At 35.2% G+C, this 18,321-nt stretch overlaps 1 long non-coding RNA gene across 6 annotated transcripts in view; it reads right to left on the bottom strand.

Moving 5' to 3' along the window:
* LOC122217229 overlaps positions 1 to 18,321 on the bottom strand; it is a 98,612-nt gene that overhangs the window by 38,781 nt on the left and 41,510 nt on the right. For 5 of the 6 annotated variants that reach the window (XR_006201349.1, XR_006201347.1, XR_006201346.1 and 2 more), the window contains one exon: positions 4,759 to 4,814. The exons of the other annotated variant lie outside the window; for it this stretch is intronic. This is a non-coding gene — a long non-coding RNA (uncharacterized LOC122217229). The remainder of the gene's footprint in view (positions 1 to 4,758; positions 4,815 to 18,321) is intronic. 6 annotated transcript variants of the gene reach the window in all.

The raw sequence follows: 18,321 nt of genomic DNA, 5'->3' as shown, positions 1-18,321 counted from the left end.
GATTAAGGGTATATCAAAGAACACAGAAGCACACTAAAAACGTTCCCAATGGCCAAAAAATTAAGAAATGTAACAATATAGTATTGGATTATTATATAATGTAAAAAATACATATCCAGGGCCCCTGGGTGGCTCAGCCGGTTAAGCGTCGGACTTCGGCTCAGTTCATGATCTCACAGTTCGTGAGTTCGAGCCCCGTGTCGGGCTCTGTGCTGATGGCTCAGAGCCTGGAGCCTGCTTCGGATTCTGTGTCTCCCTCTCTCTCTGCTCCTCCCCTGCTCATGCTCTGTCTCTCTGTCTCCTTCAAAACTAAATAAAAACATTAAAAAAAATTTTTAAAACACATGTTTATAAGTCTTTATTGGTATAAATAAAAGACTGAATAAATTAATAAATGAAAGGGAATAGACAAAAATGTCTGCAGAAGAATTCCAAATAATTTATGTAGATACCGCCCCCTCAAGGAGTGGAAGCATAACTTCCCATTCCTTAAGTGTATACTGGATAGCAACTTCCTTCCAAAGAATATAGTATGGAAACATGTAAGGAAAAGATTAACTTTACACTGCAACACCTGACAAACTACCTCAGCCAGGTGATCAAGGTTAACATCATGTGCTCTTGAATATGACATTTGTGGTGAGCATAGCATAACATAGTGAGAAGTTGAATTACTATGTTGTATTCCTGAAACCAATGTAGCATTGTGTGTCAACTATACTCAAAACAATTTTTTTTAAAATATATGACATGATGAAAATGGCACTTCACCTCTTTGATATTCCTGCTAAAGCCCATAACCTCAGTCTAACCATGAATAAAATATCAGACAAATCTCAATTGAGAGGCATTCTATAAAATGATCAATATTCTTTAAAAGTGTCAAAGTCATTAAGGACAAGGAAAGTCTAAGAAAATGTCATAGCCAAGAGGAACCCAAGAAGACAGGACTATTAAATGTAATACGGTTTCCTAGATACAAACCTGAACCAGAAAACAGACTTTATTTTTTTTAAGTTTATTTGTTTATTTTGAGTGAGAGAGAGAGAGAGAGAGCGGGGGAGAGGCAGAGAGAGAGAGAGAGAAAGAGAAAATCCCAAACAGGCTCTGTACTGTCATTGCTGAGCCCAACACATGGGAATTGAACCCTGAGATCATGACCTGAGCCAAAATCAAGAGTCAGATGCTAAACCTGCTGAGCCACCCAGGCACTCCTAGGTAAAACATAGTAACTGTGAATAGAGGATAAACTTTAGTTGACTATGATGTATCAATATTAGTTCATTAATTCTAACAAATGTACCTACTAATACAAGATGTTAATAATAGGGGAAACTGAGTTTGAAATATATGACACTCTGTACTATCTTGACAGTTTTTCTGTAAATCTAAAATTCTTCTAAAATAAAAAGTATATCTAAACTTTTTTTTTTAACCATCCAATGAAAGTAGGGTGGGAAGGAGAGAAATAAAGATACAAAGAAAACTGGGTGGGGGCACCTGGGTGGCTCAGTCAGTTGAGCATCTGACTTTGGCTCAGGTCACGATCTCTCTGTCCCTGAGTTCAAGCCTTGCATGGAGCTCTGTGCTGACGGCTCAGAGCCCGGAGCCTGTTTCAGATTCACTATCTCCCTCTCTCTCTGGCCCTTCCCCACTCATGCTCTAGCTCTCTCTCTCTCTCTCTCTCTCTGTCAAAAATAAACATTAAAAAATAATTTAAAAAAGAAAGAAAGAAAGAGAAAGAAAGAAAGAAAGAAAGAAAGAAAGAAAGAAAGAAAGAAAAGAAAACTGGGTGGCCCAGTCAGTTAAGCATCTGACTTTGGCTCAAATCAGGATCTCATGGCTCATGAGTTCAAGCCACGCGTCAGGCTTGCGTGGACAGCTCAGAGCCTGGAGCCTACTTTGGATTCTGCGTCTCACTCTCTCCCTCTCTCAAAAATAAATAAACATTATGGGGCACCTAGGTGGCTCAGTAGGTTGAGTGTCTGAAAATAGCTCAGGTCATGACCTCACAGTTCGTGGGTTCACGCCCCAAGTCGGGATCTGTGCTGACAGCTCAGAGTCTGGGCCTGCTTCAGATTCTGTGTGTGTCTCTCTCTACCCCCTCTCCCACTCGTACTCTGTTTCTATCTCTCAAAAATGAATAAGCACTAAAAAAAATTTTTAATAAAGATTTAAAAAATTTGAGAAATAAAGAAAAAGAAAACATGAGACAAATAGAAAATAAGTAGCAAGATGGGAAAATTAAACCTAATCATGCCAAAATTTACATCTATTATAAATTGGCAAAACAGTATAGAATTGTTGAATCATTATATTGTACGCCTGAAACTAATATAACACTGTATGTTAATAACTTAAAAAAAAATGAACACAATACTTTAACAGGCAGAGATGCCAATCTTATATGACAATTAAAAAAAAAAAAAGCCAAATAGTTGCATGAAATTTGTGAAAGGTGCACTTTGTGTATGAGGGCTTAGACTAAAAGTAAAAGAATGGAAACCATGAAAAACCATCACATCCTCCTCATAAGAAAGTACCTATGGTTATATTAACATTAAAGTACAGGTAATAATATCACCAGAGATAAAGAAGCATATTTTATTATAATAAAAATATTAATCTCCCAAATGATTTACTATTTCTAAAGGAGTATCCACCTAATTACATGAAGCAGAAACTGATATCGCTAAAGGGAGAAATAAGCAAATCCACAGTCATATGTAGAGATCGTGATAGTCATTTTTCAGTAATTGATGGTATTAGTAGCTAAAAAACAATCAGCAAGTATTCAGAAGATTTGAATTTTAAGTATTTATAAAATACACTCTTTTCTAGTACATATGTAACATTTTGCCAAGATTAATTAAATGCTACTTCATAAAGCAAAATTTATTAATTTTGAAAACCATATGATAATCTCAATATACACAGAAAAATAATTTGATAAAATTAATTAGCTCAGGATTAAAAAAAAAAAAACTCTCAAACTAAGTATAGAAGGGGATTTACCTCATCTCATAAAGGGTATCTATGAAGTGCCTACAGGTTATGTCATAATTAATGGTGAAATACTGAATATTTCCATTCAAAGTGCAGAAATATATAGAGAACACATATTCCTCCCCCTCTACTCTACACAATACTGGAGGTCTTACCTAGTGCAATAAAGAAATTAACTAAATAGATAAGCAAGCAAAAAGGAAATAAAGAAAAAAGACTTATAATTAACAGATGACATGAATGGGTATATAGAAAATGCAAAAGATTTTTTAAAAACCTATTAGAACTTATAAATAAATTGATCAAGTTGTAGTACACAAGGATGATATAAAAATATTAGTTTTTATGAACAAACAAAAACAGACTCTTAAATACAGAGAACAAACCAGTGGTTGCCAGAGGAAATGTGGGGAGGTTGGTGAAATAGATAAAGAAGATTAAGAGGTACAAGTTTCCAGTTATAAAATACTGAGCTGAAAGGTACAGCATAGAGAATATAGTCAAGAATATTTTGATACCATAGTGTGGTGACAGATGGTAACTACACTTACCATAGTGAACACTGAGTAATGTACAGAATTGTCAAATCACTATATTGTACACCTGGAACTAACATAGTATTGTATGTCAGTTCTACTTCAATAATACATATTTAAAAATCAATTGTTTTTACATTGTAACAAAACACAAATGAAAATGTAATTATAACATCAAAACATAGTATACCTAACCAAAAATTCAAGGAAAGACAACTAAGATTTCTATAGTAAAAACTACAAAATATTGATGACAGAAGTTGAAAATATGTAAGTGAACAGATATACTGGCTTCATAGTTTGGAAAACCTAATGTTGTTAAGATGGAAATCATCTGCAAATTGATCTATAAATCATGCAATTCCTGTCAATGCTTTTTTTTTTTTTTTTTGGTAGAAATTGATGAGAAAATTCTAACAATCAAATGGATATTCAAGGAATTCCAAATAGTCAACATCAATTTTGAAAAAGAAGAATATAGTCAAGAAACTAGCACTACTAAAGTTGCATTAAATTTAGAAAAAGTTGGTATTGGTGTAAAGATGAAAATGAATTAAAATAATGTAGTTTTGGGGACACCTATGTGACAGTGGGTTAAGCATCCAACACTTGATTTCAGCTCAGGTCATGATCTCATGGTTTGAGCCAGCATAGGGCTTGCATTAAAGCCCAGACTCTGCTTGGGATTCTCTTTCTCCCTCTCTCTCTGACCCTCCCCTGCTTGCTCTCTCTCTCTCTCTCTTTCTCTCAAAATAAATAAATAAACTTTTAAAAAATAATAATGTGGTATTGGACTTCCACTTCCAGCAAACAGAGACCAGATTTACTCTCCTACCCAAAACAAGCAAAACACTAGGGAAAGTCAAGTGAAACATGAGTTTTAAATTCTTGGGACTTCCCTAAGAGAAAGTAAAAGCTGAATTTGGCCTTACTATTGCCCCACTTTACTATTTGAAGAAAGCTTCCAGGCCATTGCACAGTGAGGAAGAAACCAATGGAGACTGCCAGTCCCCCGGAGTTGAAGAGACTATGTCAAGTGTCCAGTGATATCAAGATAACTGGTCTTCAGGGCATAGTGGGGGTCTTCAGTGCACATGCAGAGGATTCCAGAGATCTACAGAGGATCACACCTCAGTCTTTAGCCAAGTACAGATGCCCAAATGCAGATGAGGCCAAAAAAAAAAGAATATTCTTAAAGAAATAGAGGGAACAATACCTGATGTTCACACAGGACACAGACTAGTGCCAGTTCCCACATACCATATATGCATCCTAGAGGGGAAAAAAAGAGTATTAATGAGTATTAAAACAATATAAAAATATCCAGTAGCCAAAGAGGTAAACTTGGTAGTACCTGCCATTTAATGAACAATTAACAGGTATATACAAAGAAGCAGGAAAATACAACCTACGATGAGGGAAAATATTAGTAACTCATAACTGACCACCAAATGGTACAAATGATCAAATTAGCAAAAAAGAGCATTAAAACAGTTATTACAAGTGTGTTTTATACATTCAAGAAGCCAGTAGAAAATGGAGCATGTTAAGTGGAAACATGAAGACCCAGAAATAAAAACTAAAACGTTCAAGATTTTAAAAAATATGCTGCTTTAGATTAACAGCAAATTAGAATTTATGGAAGAAAAAATGAGTGAATTTAAGGCCAAAATAATAGAAGCTGTTCAAAATGAAATGCAGAAAGAACAGTATTGAAAATAGGAACATGGGGTCAGTGACAACTTGAAGCAGCCTACTACACATTGAATTAGAATCCCTGGAGTGAAATAAAGAGAGGAACACAAAAAATGTCTACATTCTCTAAAGTGAGCGAAAAATATGAATCCTCAAGTCTACAAAATAAAATGGAACTGGAGCATAAGAAACTTGAAGTAAACTATATCAAGATGCATCCTAATTAAGTAGTTCGGAAGCAGTGGTAAATCAAGAACCTTAGAATTAGCTTGAGCCAAAAAGATACATTACTTAGAGAAGAGCAAAGATAAGAATGACAAAAGACTTCTCACTAAAAAATGTACAAGCCAGATGATGGAAAACTTTTAAAATACTAAAATAATAGTAATTCTTAACCTAGAAGTCTATGTCTAGCAAAAATATCTTTGAATTACAACAGAAAAATAAAGAGTTTCGCAGACATACAAAAGCTGAAAGGATTTATAACCAGGAAACCTGCACTATATGAAATGTGAAGGAAAGTCCTTCAGGCAGAAAGAAAATTCCATCAGATTGAAATATGGCTTTATATAAAGGACCAGAGAAACTCAGATATGGTAACTGTGTGGTTGAATGTAAAAAAGATTTTCTTTTTAAGATTTGAAGACCTTTTAATGATATTTAGCAGTTTAAAGCAAGATGAATAACAATGTATTATGGGGTTTATACCATCTGTAGAAGTAAAATACATAACAACAATAGCACAAAGGCCAATAGAAGAAAAATGGAGAAACACCCATTTATGATTCTTTTGTTATATGTGAAATTATAATATCACTTGGAGGTAAAGTATAAACTATCATTTATTATTTATAAACAATAAGTTAAAGATGTATACTAAAAACTTAAAACAAATAATAAAAATTTATAGCTAATAAAGTCATAAAATAAGATAAAATTGAAAATAAGATAAAACAGAATATATAATTAATACAAAAGAAGTTAGGGGAAAAAAAAAAGAAGAAGCCCAAAGAACAATTATGAGAAAAAGGAAACAAATGGATAGATGATAAATGTGTACCCAAACATAGCAGGTATCACATTAAAAATCAATGGTCAAAACACCTTATTTAAAAGTATTTCAGATCAAATGTAACAGCTAGACCCAAGTATACACCGTACATTATCCACAAGAAAACTACCTTAAGTATAAATAAACAGCTTAAGAATAAAAGGATATGTTAACAAATCAAATAATTTAGACAAGGGATGCCTGGGTAGCTTAATCAGTTAAGCGTCCAACTTCAGCACATGTCATGATCTTGTGGTTTGGTTTTGAGCCCGAATCGGGCTCTGTGCTGACAGCTTGGATCCTGGATCCTGCTTCAGATTCTGTGTCTCCCTCTGTCTCTGCCCTCTCCTGCTCATGCTCTGTCTCTCTCTCTCTCTCTCAAAAATAATATAAACATCAATCAATCAATCAATCAATAATTTAGACTAGAAAATTCCTAGAAACGAATGTAACAAAACGCCTCAAAAAAAAAAAGATAAGCTAAATAGACCTAAATAACAAGAAAATACATTGAATTAGTAATTTTAAAACTTTCAGTAAAGAAAAAACCTAGACTCAGTTTCACTGGTGAATTCTACAAGATGTTTAAAGAGTTAACAGTAATCCATCATAAACTGGTCCAGAAAAAATAGAAGAGGTAACATTTCCCAATTTGTTATACAATGACACCCTGTGAACCTGATACCAAAACCAGAAAATGGCATCATAAAAAAACTACAAATCATGTTCCTTATGAACATAGATGTAAAATTCTCAACAAAATACTACCAACCAAATATGGTATGAGATAAAAAGATTATGTATCATGGCCAAGTGAGATTTATCCCAAGAATTCAAAATTGCGAAAAACAATGAAAATAATACACGTCATTCATAAAATAAAGAATTAAAACCATATGATTATCTCAATAAATTCAGAAAGTATTTAATAAAATACTTTTATTTTTTTTTAAACCAACAAAGTAGTAATAGAAGGGAACTTCATGACCTAGAAAAGGTTAAGGTTAAAAAACCCCACAACTAACAACACAATTAATGGAAAATAACTGAATGTTTTGTCCTTGAGATCAGGGACAAGACATAAAACGTTGTTTTGGAGATTCTAACCAAGACAGTCAAAAATTAAAATAAAAAGTAAAAGGCTTCCATATTGGACAGGAGGAAGTAAAAGTGTCTTTACTTGCAGATGACAAGTACTTGTATATAAAAACTCCTGAGGAATCCACACACACACAAAAAAAGCTCTTAGAAGTAATAAATGAATATAGCAAGGTTGTAGAATACAAGATCGATATACAAAAAACAATTATGCTTCTATATATTAACAATAAACAATGCAAAATAAAATCAAGAAAACAATCCATTTGCAGTAGAATTGATAATAATAATAGAATAGTTAGGAATAAATTTAACAAATGAAGCAAAAGACCTGTACCTTGAAAACTAGAAAACGTTATCGAAAGAAATTAAAGAAGACCCAAATAAATGGAAAGACAGCCCATAACCAAGGATCAGAAGACTTAATTATTAAGATGGCAATACTCCCAAAATTGATCTAAAGATTTAAGGCATTCCTTGACAAAATTCCACCCAGTATCTTTGCATAAAATGACAAGCTGATCCTAAAATTCATACGGAAATGCAAGGAGCCCAGAATAGCCAAAACAATCTTGGAAAAGAAGAACAAAGTTCGAAGACTCATATTTCCTATTTCCAAAATGTAGTTCAAGGCAACAGTAATCAAGACAATATGGTGTTTGACTAAGGATAGACATATAAATAAATGGAAGTGAGCTGAAAGCCCAAAAATAAATTAAATTTATGGTCAATTGATTTTCCACAATGGTGCCAAAATAATTCAATAGGGAAAGAAAAGTCTTCTCAAAAAAATGGTCCTCTAGGAGAAGGAAAATAAAAATGGCACCACTGCAAACCCATAGCCAGAAAGAGAAGGAGCCAGAGTAACAAACAATCCAACTTCACTCTCCTTTAGCCCTTTGGTACAACTGGTACATTACGATGCCTCAAATTTAGCCAGAACAACCACTCAGAGGTCCGGGAACACAGTTTATGCATCTGAAAACTAACAGCTTCCTTTGGATATACAAAATGAGAAGTACAGAGTAGATCAAGAGAAACACATAAAGTTGAAAGATTAGATTAGATTAGATTAATTTCACTTTGATAATCCAGGATATTCTTCCCACCATGAAATATTTAACCTCAGTCTTACCTATAAAGTCATTTTTGCCATGTAAGGTAACATATTCACTGATTTGGGGGATTAAGGCACGGATATCTTTGCAGTGCCATTATTTTACTATTACTCTCTATTAAGTCGTTCTTTTGATATGATCTAAGTTAAATAATAACTGCACCACACACAAGAAAATTTTACACAAATGCTCATAATTATTATGCATAATAACCAAAAAGTAGAAATAGTTCAAATGTCTATCAGCTGATAAATGAATAAAATGTACTATACCCATAAATACAATTATTATTAGGCAGTAAGAAGGAGTGATCTACTGATACATACTATGATGCAGATGAACCTTGAAAATGTTATGCCAAGCAAAAGAAGCCAGTTGCAAAAGACCACATATTATATGATTCTGTTCTATGAAATATCCAGAAAAGGAAATCTATAGAGATGAAAGACAGATTGGTGTTTGCCTAGGACTCTGGGGCAAGGAGTCTGAGGAAAATGATAAGTGACTATTAAGGGGGTACAGGGTTTTTGTGAGGGGTGATGAACATATTCTAAATAAATGAATTATATTTGAAGAAAGCTATTAAAAAAGAAGTCTGTTTGAAAACTAAACTATTATATAGTGCTTGTGGTCAAGAGAACAGGTCTCCTTTGGGGAAGAAAGGAGGAGGGAATGGTTGGAAACCACTCAAGGGGAACTGCTGGTATTTTAACTATGTTCTACTTCTTGACCAAGTGTGGTTACATGAGTGCCCGCTTTGCTGTCATTCACTGAATTCCACATTTAGGAATTATGCAATTTTCTGGATCTATTTTATATTTCAAAATAAAAATCTAAATAATTTTTAAACAATAGCAAGTGTATTATACCCATGACAGAAAGAAGTAACAATAGTTTGGAAATATTGCAATAGTGACAGTGTTGTCATCATGATAGAAAGAAGTAAAGAAGTACATGAAATATTTAAGTTAAAATCCACCAAAAATTGGTGGTGGACTGGAAAGCAAAAGAGAAGATGATGTTAAGGATTATGTTTAACTTTCTTGCTTTCAGGCAGATTTCCTTTTCAACAGCAAGAAGACTAGATTCAGGTGGGTTTTGACCTCCTGGGTCTGAGATGTCTTTAAGATATCCAATTGAAGACATTTGTAAATAAGAGTTTTACAAACATGTTGGAGCTCAGATGAGGCATCCAATTTGGATGTCTGCTAGACTTTCTCCAATGCCTCTAAATATACCCCATATCCTCTCCTTCTTTCTGTATGTCCAAAGGAGTTTATTCTTTATTAGGTGTATGATCTATATCTCTTGACCTCTGGGCAGGCTTATCCTGGTTGGGTTTTTTCAGTGGGAGATGCCAGGAGATCAGAGGATGGAACGAGAGTAAAATTCATACTGAGGGGTAGTAAAAGCTCCCAGCCTTTGCTAGCCCCAGAATGCTTTACCATTTCTTTTTGGTTTCTCATATTCCAACATATATTTCTATAAGTAGTCCTTTATTAAACTCTCCTTAATTGGTCCATTTGTACCACCTGTTTCCTGTCAGGATCTTGAGTGATTCAGTAATTGACACAAAAAGTGGCCCCAGGAAACACCCTTAAAATAGGTTCTTGGGATGGGTAGCTAGCATATTTGAGAGTTCACAGATAGCTTCTTTGCTTGGGGAAATGGGACACTGATAATCTCTGGCATGCTGTGACATCGTGATTAGTCAAATAATCACTGGTGGTGGCATACGATGAAGTACAGATGCAAGGAAGGCGTTAGGAGATCAAGTGGCTGTGGCACTTAGTCACTATGGCAACAATGGTTATTACAAAGATTGTAGCAAAAGAAAAGAAAAAAAAATTAAAGGTCTGATTCAGACCATGAATGAAAAATCAGAAAGCTTCTATGGAAACCTAAAAGAGTCCCTTATCTCCAGTAGCCATAGGGCAGATATGAATGAGAATCAAGTCCAAGGACTGAATGTAATTGGAAGGTCGTCAAAGTCAACTAAATGGAAAAATCAGCCATGTATCTTACGCTAAGATAAGGGCACTCGTGGAAAAAGAATAGGACCCTGCGATATTCTGGCAGACCAGGGAAAAGATAAACATTTTGAATTTCTGAATTCCAGGTATACTCAACTGGGATTAGAAAGGCAGTGAATTGGGCTTAGTTACCCACAGAGTGGTTCTCACATCCAAAAGGCTAATTAACTCAAGTTTGGGCTCCATGATGGTTTACAACCAATGAGGAAGAAACGCTAGAAATCTTCTGACACAGTGTAGTGGCACTCGACCTTGGCTGTACACTGAACTCACAGAGGAAGGCTTAAACCAATAAAAATTAATGTCTAGGTTCCACCCACATAGAGCGTGATTTTACCATTTTGTTGTAGACACTGGGCATTGGGTTTCTGAAGCTGCAGCCTTAGTTGGAAACTGCTAGCGATGAAGGTGAAATCTTAAGGTTTAGGGCTATGGGAATATTACAGCAGATTTAATATGTGTATCCACCTCAGCTCCCCTCTAGCAATCACCCTGGAAGTATATGGAGGACACTTCCCCTCCCAAAGCATCTTCAAACATCTCTACACTGACTGTCTTTATAGTCCAAATATGACTGATAGTGGGAGATGCTGCAATGGAAATAGAGCCTTATTTCAGTGGGAATAATGGGATGTCAGGGTGTTAGAGGCCAGATCAAGGGGCTTAAGCATCAGAAGCAACATGCTCAAAATCACATTAATAAGGCAGATGTTGAATAGGTAATAGTGTTCTGACCTGCATTAACCTATGTCAGTGGCTTTCTGATCACTAGGACAGCCTACGGAGGTGTGGCTTAATATATAAAAGCAGACATTTTCTGGGTCTAGTGTTAAAAATCTAACTCAAGTCATTATAATGAGGACTCATAGTCTCTTATCCAGTTCCAAGATCTAAGTAAATACAAATGCCTGGAGGCCCCTCCTTTGAAGGGGAGGTTCGTTCCCTTCGAGAAGTGGTGTGAAACATAGTCATTAATAAAGACTACATGTATTCCCCAAACCTTCTCTACATGACCTATAGCTATTTACCAGGATGGCTGTGCATGTGTGAAAGAGAAATACTCAGAACTTCTGTGGGATTATTAATTGAAGTCTCTGAGAGGCTGCTAATCACTAGAGACTCTCAGTAGAGCCTGGTACCCTAATAATGGGCATGTACTGATGTCAGGTAATAGGTGAAATCTTAACTCCCTTCATCTCAGAATGAGTCTAACAGGACCACTGACTTATTCTATGGGTTATTTGGGAAGGGAGGGAGTGGAACACCACCACTTTGCTGGAACAAAGTAAGTAGAAGCTCCTAAAACTGTATCCACTACCAAGAGAGGATCAAAGGCAGTGTTCCATCCCTGAGGGTAATGCAGAACAGTATCGCCATCAAACACGAGAAAGATGAGTGTGGTGGGAGATATCAGAGATGGTCAATTAACATCACATATTGGTCACATGGTCAATTAACTCACATATTTTGGCTGTTGGAAAGCCAAATTCAGAGACTGACTATGGATTGTTACAAACAAAATCAGGCATTAATGCCTGTGGTGGCTCTGTTTCCAGATGCAATATATTTCCTGAAGAAAATTGATAGTACCCTTGTCACTTGAATTGGTTCTCAAAGTGTAGTTCTTGGACCAGCAGCATCGGCATCACCTAAAAACTTATTAGAAATGCAAATTCCTGGGTCTTACCCAAGAGAGAACTCTAGATGTGGGGCCCAAAACTCTGTGTTTTAACAAGACTTTAATTCTTTTGCACTTTCCTGTTAGAGAAACACTGACTTCAATAATGTTATTTCTTCCAATTCCCAAACAATTTGCCTCTGCAATGCAAGGGTAACAACTTCTCTCCCCGCTTTAGTCAACCCTCATGCTCTCTTTTATGGTAGAAAATGAGGGCATCTAACGATCTTTGTGTCTCAAAAAACATCAAACTGGTCTTTACATTGATGACTTGATGCTAATGGTGTCTGTAAGTTAGAGGTGCACGCACTGGTTGGCTTCCCCTAACATATAGGGACCAAAGGTTGAGAGATAAACCTTGTGAAAAAGCCCAAGAGACTGAGACTGCCATAGCGACAGGTTTACAAAGTTTCAGTAGCCTAGGATAGGACAGGATATTTCTTCCAAAGTAAGAGATAGATTACAGAAACTTTTAAGAAGCATAAAACTTAGCGAGCTTTTTAAAATTGTGGAACCAAAATATACTACAGTTTTGCATGATGATCTAATTCACCAGCTAATTTGTAAGACATCACAAGACATTAGGTTGGGGCCTGAATTAAAACAAGCTCCACAGTAGGTCTATGTTGCAGTGTAAACCACACTACCATTTGGGCGTTATGATCAGCAAATGCAACTGTTTGAGATAAAGAAGCCATATGGAGCTTCCAGAAAATTCTAAAAAGGAGCATAGTTAAGCACAATTCGATGGCTTTGGTGGAAAATCATTGACACTTTTCTCCCAAAAATTCATATCCATTTGAAAACTAGCTTTGCTTTTGCATTGGGGCCACTTATCTGGCCCACGGGTCTCTGAGAAATGAACTTCTCATCATCAAATGTTTCTTATCTCATTCAATTAAAATTATATGTTAAATAGTAACAGGGGCTGAATTTACCCTCACCTCTGAAACAGCTGAAAAGCTGGAAAAAAACATATGAAAACAACAGTTTGCAAAATATTGAGCATTAGCAATGAAAAGAAACAAGTGAGAAAAAAAAATGGAGGAAAGAAACAAATGAGAAGCTCTGGGATTGTCCCATCTTACTGACAGGAGAGTTCCCAGGCTGGATCTTAGGTACCAGAGATCTCCCTGAATTGGTGAGATATTACTGGGAGTTTGGGAAGGAGAAGGCAGCTAGAATTTACAAGGCAGAGGACCAGAAGTGAGAGCCGAGGGATTTTCAGAAGTCTGAAGACTTCAGCTGAATACTGACTAGTGTACCCACGTGAGAAAACTATATGAGACTCAAAAAGTAATCATTAGAAATAATTATGTAGAATAATACTAGGTGGCGATCATGGAGAGCTTGAAATAGTTTCCACCAGTCAGCTTAGAAGACGTCATAATTTCAGGGACATCAGGTAGAGTACATAAACAGGTTTGCCAAAATGAGTCCTGCTGCTGCTAGCAAAGTTTACAAAACAGACCAAAAAGCATCATATTGTTTATGAATAACATTACGCATCACAGAAAAAAGTTCAATCATATTTGCAGAAATAAAGTTCACGAGGCTACAAAATATCTATTCATCACCAAACAAGATAAAATTTATAATGTCTGGCATCAAATTTAAAAATAACTAAGCATTAGAAGAAATAGGAAACTATTACCCATAATGGGAGAATAAAAGGATTAATTAAAAACATTGAAAAATAGTACAGATGGTATAAATAACAGACAGTTACTTTAAGGGTGTCACTATAACTATATTTCACATGTTCAGGAAGGTAGGGGAATGATTGAACATAAACAGACTGAAATTGATATTCCAGACATGAAAACTACAACATCTGAGATAACAAATAATTGAATGGGTTTAACAGTAGATTAGGAATTGCAGGGGGAAAATGAGTGCATTTGAAGAGCAGCAACAAAAACTATCCAAAATAAAACGCAAAGAGGAAAAAAGACCGAAGGAAATTAACATAACACCATTGTGCTGTGGTTCAAATTCAAAAGGGCATTATGTAATTAATTGGGGTCTTTAGAGAAGAGGAAGGAGAATGGCATAATTTTTTTGAAAAAATTAGTGAAATTTTCCTAATTGATAAAACTATGAATCTATAGTTATAAGACCAATAAACCTCAAGAACAAGAAGCATGAAGAAACATAAACCATGGGATTTCACAGTCAATTTTTATAAACCAGTGAAAAGAAAATTCTTAGAAGCAACTGGCAAAATAAGATACATTATATAAACAGGAACAAATTTACGGTGAATTTTTCTTCTGACAACAAAAATTCATGCCAGAATATGGTAGAGAAACATGCTTAAAGTACTGAAAGAAAATAAACTACCAACCTATAATTCCATACCGACTGAAAATATTTTTCAAAAACAAAAAGGAAATAAAGGAGATTTCAGACATACAAAACTGAAAAAAATTCATAAGCAAGACCTACACTATAAAAAATACACTATGGAGAAAATTATACTAGGTGAAAATATGAATCAACATGAAAGAATGAAGGGGACTAGAAATGGTATCTATCTAGAAATATATATTTTTCTAATAATTTAAGTAATTTAAAACATGAATGAATGGTAAAAAATTAAAACTATATATTTTGTGATTTATAGGTTAAGGAGGACTGAAATATATACAATAAAGCAGAAAGACCAAGAGGAGAGACACGGACATATACTATTGTAAGGTGCTTCTATGTGAAGAAGTATAACATATGACCTGAATCTTTACAATGTGAAGTTAAAATATATAGTATAAACAAAAATAATGGAGTCTTAGCTAATGAGTCAAAAAATAAAATAGAATGAAATCATTAAATGTACTCAATCCAAAAATGACAGGAAAAAAAGGAAAAAGGGAACAAAGACCAGATGGTACAAATGGAAAACAAATGGCAATATGGTAAATTCAAAGCCAACCATACAAGTAATCATGTTAAATGTAAATGGTCTCAACACCTAATTGAAAAACAGAGATCACTAAGTCGGAGAAGAAAGCAATAGCTGACTGTATGTTACAAGAAACACACTTTAAATATACAGAAATAATGAAATTAAAAGTAAAAGTTATAGTAAAAAGTATATTACATTAATAATAAAAAGGTTGATGTGGCTGTATTAGTATTAGATATAGTAAATACCAGAACAAAGAATATAGCCAGGGATATAGAAAGCCATTCCCTATAATAAAGAGGTCAATTCATCAAGAGGACATAATATTTCTAAATATTTATAGACCTAATAATTGTAACAACTTTAAAGTACACAAATCAAAAATTGATTGAACTTCAAGGAGAAACAGGCAAATCCACAGTAAGAGTTGGAATTTAATACTCCTCTCCAATAATGAATAGAATGAGTAGACAGAAAGTCAGTAAAAATATAGAAGACAATAATATTCCCAACCAATTTAACCTAAATGACATTTATTTATAGATCACTCAACCTAACAATGGCAGAATACATGTGCACACAGAAGATTTACCAAAAAAGTCCGGAGTCTTAATAAAATTGGAAGGATTCAAATCAAACGTTTCCTATTTTTAAGTTTTTTAAACTTTATTTTGAGAGAGAGACAGAGAGAAAGTGCACAGGCAAAACATGAACATGAGCATGGGAGGGGCAGAGAGAGAGGAGAGAGAATTCCAAGCAGGCTCTGGAGTGCTGGAGTTCCTCACGGAACTCAGGAACCGTGAAATCATGACCTGAGCTGAAATCAAGAGTGGGAGCTTCACCGACTGAGCCATCCAGGTGCCCCTCAAATAAATGTTTTCTAATCACAATGGAGTTAGGTTTGTAATGAACACAAAGACATCTGGAAACTAAATTTTGAAACCAAATACACTTTTAAATCACATATGAATCAAGAAAGATATCAAAAGGAAATTAGAAAATAAAAATAGATTGAAATATATTGAAAAACATATTGAAATAAAACATTAAAATAAATGAAATCCAACATAACATGTTGTGTGACATAACTAAAGTAGTACTTCGAAATGTGTAGCACTAAATACCTATATTAGAAAAGTAGAAAGTTCTCAAATCAATGATTCTACCTTTCTACCTTAATAAAATAAAAATGGCAGAGCAAGTTAAACTCAAGGCAAGTAACTGAAAAGAAATAATTACAAAATTATAATTATGCTAGAAATCAGTGAAAGAGAAATATACAAAATCTATGAAACCAAAAGCTAAATCTTTGAAAAATTCAATCAATTAATAAATTTCTAGCCAGACTGATCAAGGGCAAAAGAAAGTATTTACTGTGAGCTCAAAAATCAGTTCTGCCCTGTAGATTCTGGTTCACCTTCCAGATATCATAGCATTTTTCAAAAGACCAAGTACAGGGGTGCCTGGATAGCTCTGTTGGTTAAGCATCTGACTCTTGATCTCAGCTCAGGTCATGAACTCTAGGTTCCTGAGTTTGAGTTCTTCCAGTTGGCTTGAACAACTACGGAAGTGCCAGCTATAGAAAGGGCTATAGGACAGATGTCAAAATTCAGGGTCAAGGACTCTAGGGATATATTTCCCCAAATGGTCTACTTAAGGAGTTTTTGCTTTCCATCTCTGAAACCTTGGGCTTGGCATATTTGTAGTCACAGCGCTTAAGGAAAAAATAGTTCCACTGGGGAATGCAGTCACAGTTTATTTGTACTGGAAGGTAAGTCTCCATTCTGACCATTTTAGAATCTTCATGCTACTAAGACAACAGGCACATTATTCACTGCATTGTACCAACGGATACTGGATTACATCTCCACAAATGGGAAGAGAACTCTACCTGCAACTCACAGACTTCACAAAGCCAATATCCCTTACCCAATTGTCCTGGTTGATGGGAAGCCCCAACAGCATAATAAAGATAGAATCAGCAAGGATTAAGATAATGATAGAATAAATATTTGTGTCACTCATTATGTAAAGAACACCACCCAGCTACGGGTAAAACTAAGAAAAATGTGAAGGGTGTGATAGAAGAAGGAAACATAGGCTTTAGGACATGGTACTGAAGCAGGGGCAGAAGAGCTTATGTTTTACATTAACTTTTTAATTTTACTTTTAATCTCTGCTTCATTCCACAGTAACTTCTATGAAGAACATTGACAACAAACAGTTTTCATTTTGGCTACGAGTATAGCTGATTTATCAGTCAATGACAATAAAGTTGTGGATAGCTTTGTATGTCCTTTAGTTAGGGACATGCGATTAAAAAAAAACCTGCACAAGATTTTAAATATGTACAAATGGATATTGAAAGAGAAAAGAGGGAGGCTGTACTGAATAGACTTCGTTTATCCCTTCAGGTTCATGATCTGCTCTTCTTCCCCCTGATCTATGTCCTAGACTGCATTTTTAATTAAAAAAAATTTTTTTAATGTTTATTTTTGAGAGAGAGAGAGAAATGGAGAGTGAGCAGGGAAAGCGCAGAGAGAGGGAGACACAGAATCTCAAGCATGTTCCAGACTCTGAGCTGTTAGCACGGAGCCCAACGCCGGGCTCGAACTGGAACTCATGAACCACGAGGTCACAACCTGAGCCAAAATCAGACACTTAACCAACTGAGCCACCCAGGCACTCCTATGTCCTAGACTGTATTAATATATTCAGAAAGCAGAGGGCAAATGTCACTGGGGTGTTTATTCCTCCAGATCTCTCTCTTAAAGACCATAGAAAGACATATTTGAGGAGGATGAAGAACATAAGGTATGAAAAATATTCAGAAATAGGCCGATATAGTAGAAACATTTTTCTTTTTTTCTCTCTGTTGAAAATACATTTATTTTTATATAAACAAATTATGTCATTCAGTGTCCCAAGGAAACCTTTTGGCCCATTTGAAAGGTTTTACATGAAATTTAATGAAAGGAATGTTCACAGAGATGTGGGCAAACATAACAAAACCCATAAGAGATGAGGAAGTGTCTAGATATTAGTGACAATGGGAATTCATTACTATCTCTAGGGCCAAAGGGGAAGAATATATTATATAATCAGCACTCAGCAAGCGCTGATTCCTTGGAAGACATCCCAAGCCACCAGGCATTGTGGCTGTAGGATACAGACACTGCCAGAGCCCAGGGCACAGGGGAG

This window comes from Panthera leo, chromosome B1 (genome assembly GCF_018350215.1).
Source record: "Panthera leo isolate Ple1 chromosome B1, P.leo_Ple1_pat1.1, whole genome shotgun sequence".
NCBI lineage: Eukaryota > Metazoa > Chordata > Mammalia > Carnivora > Felidae > Panthera > Panthera leo.
This window is presented reverse-complemented; position numbering and strand designations above follow the sequence as displayed.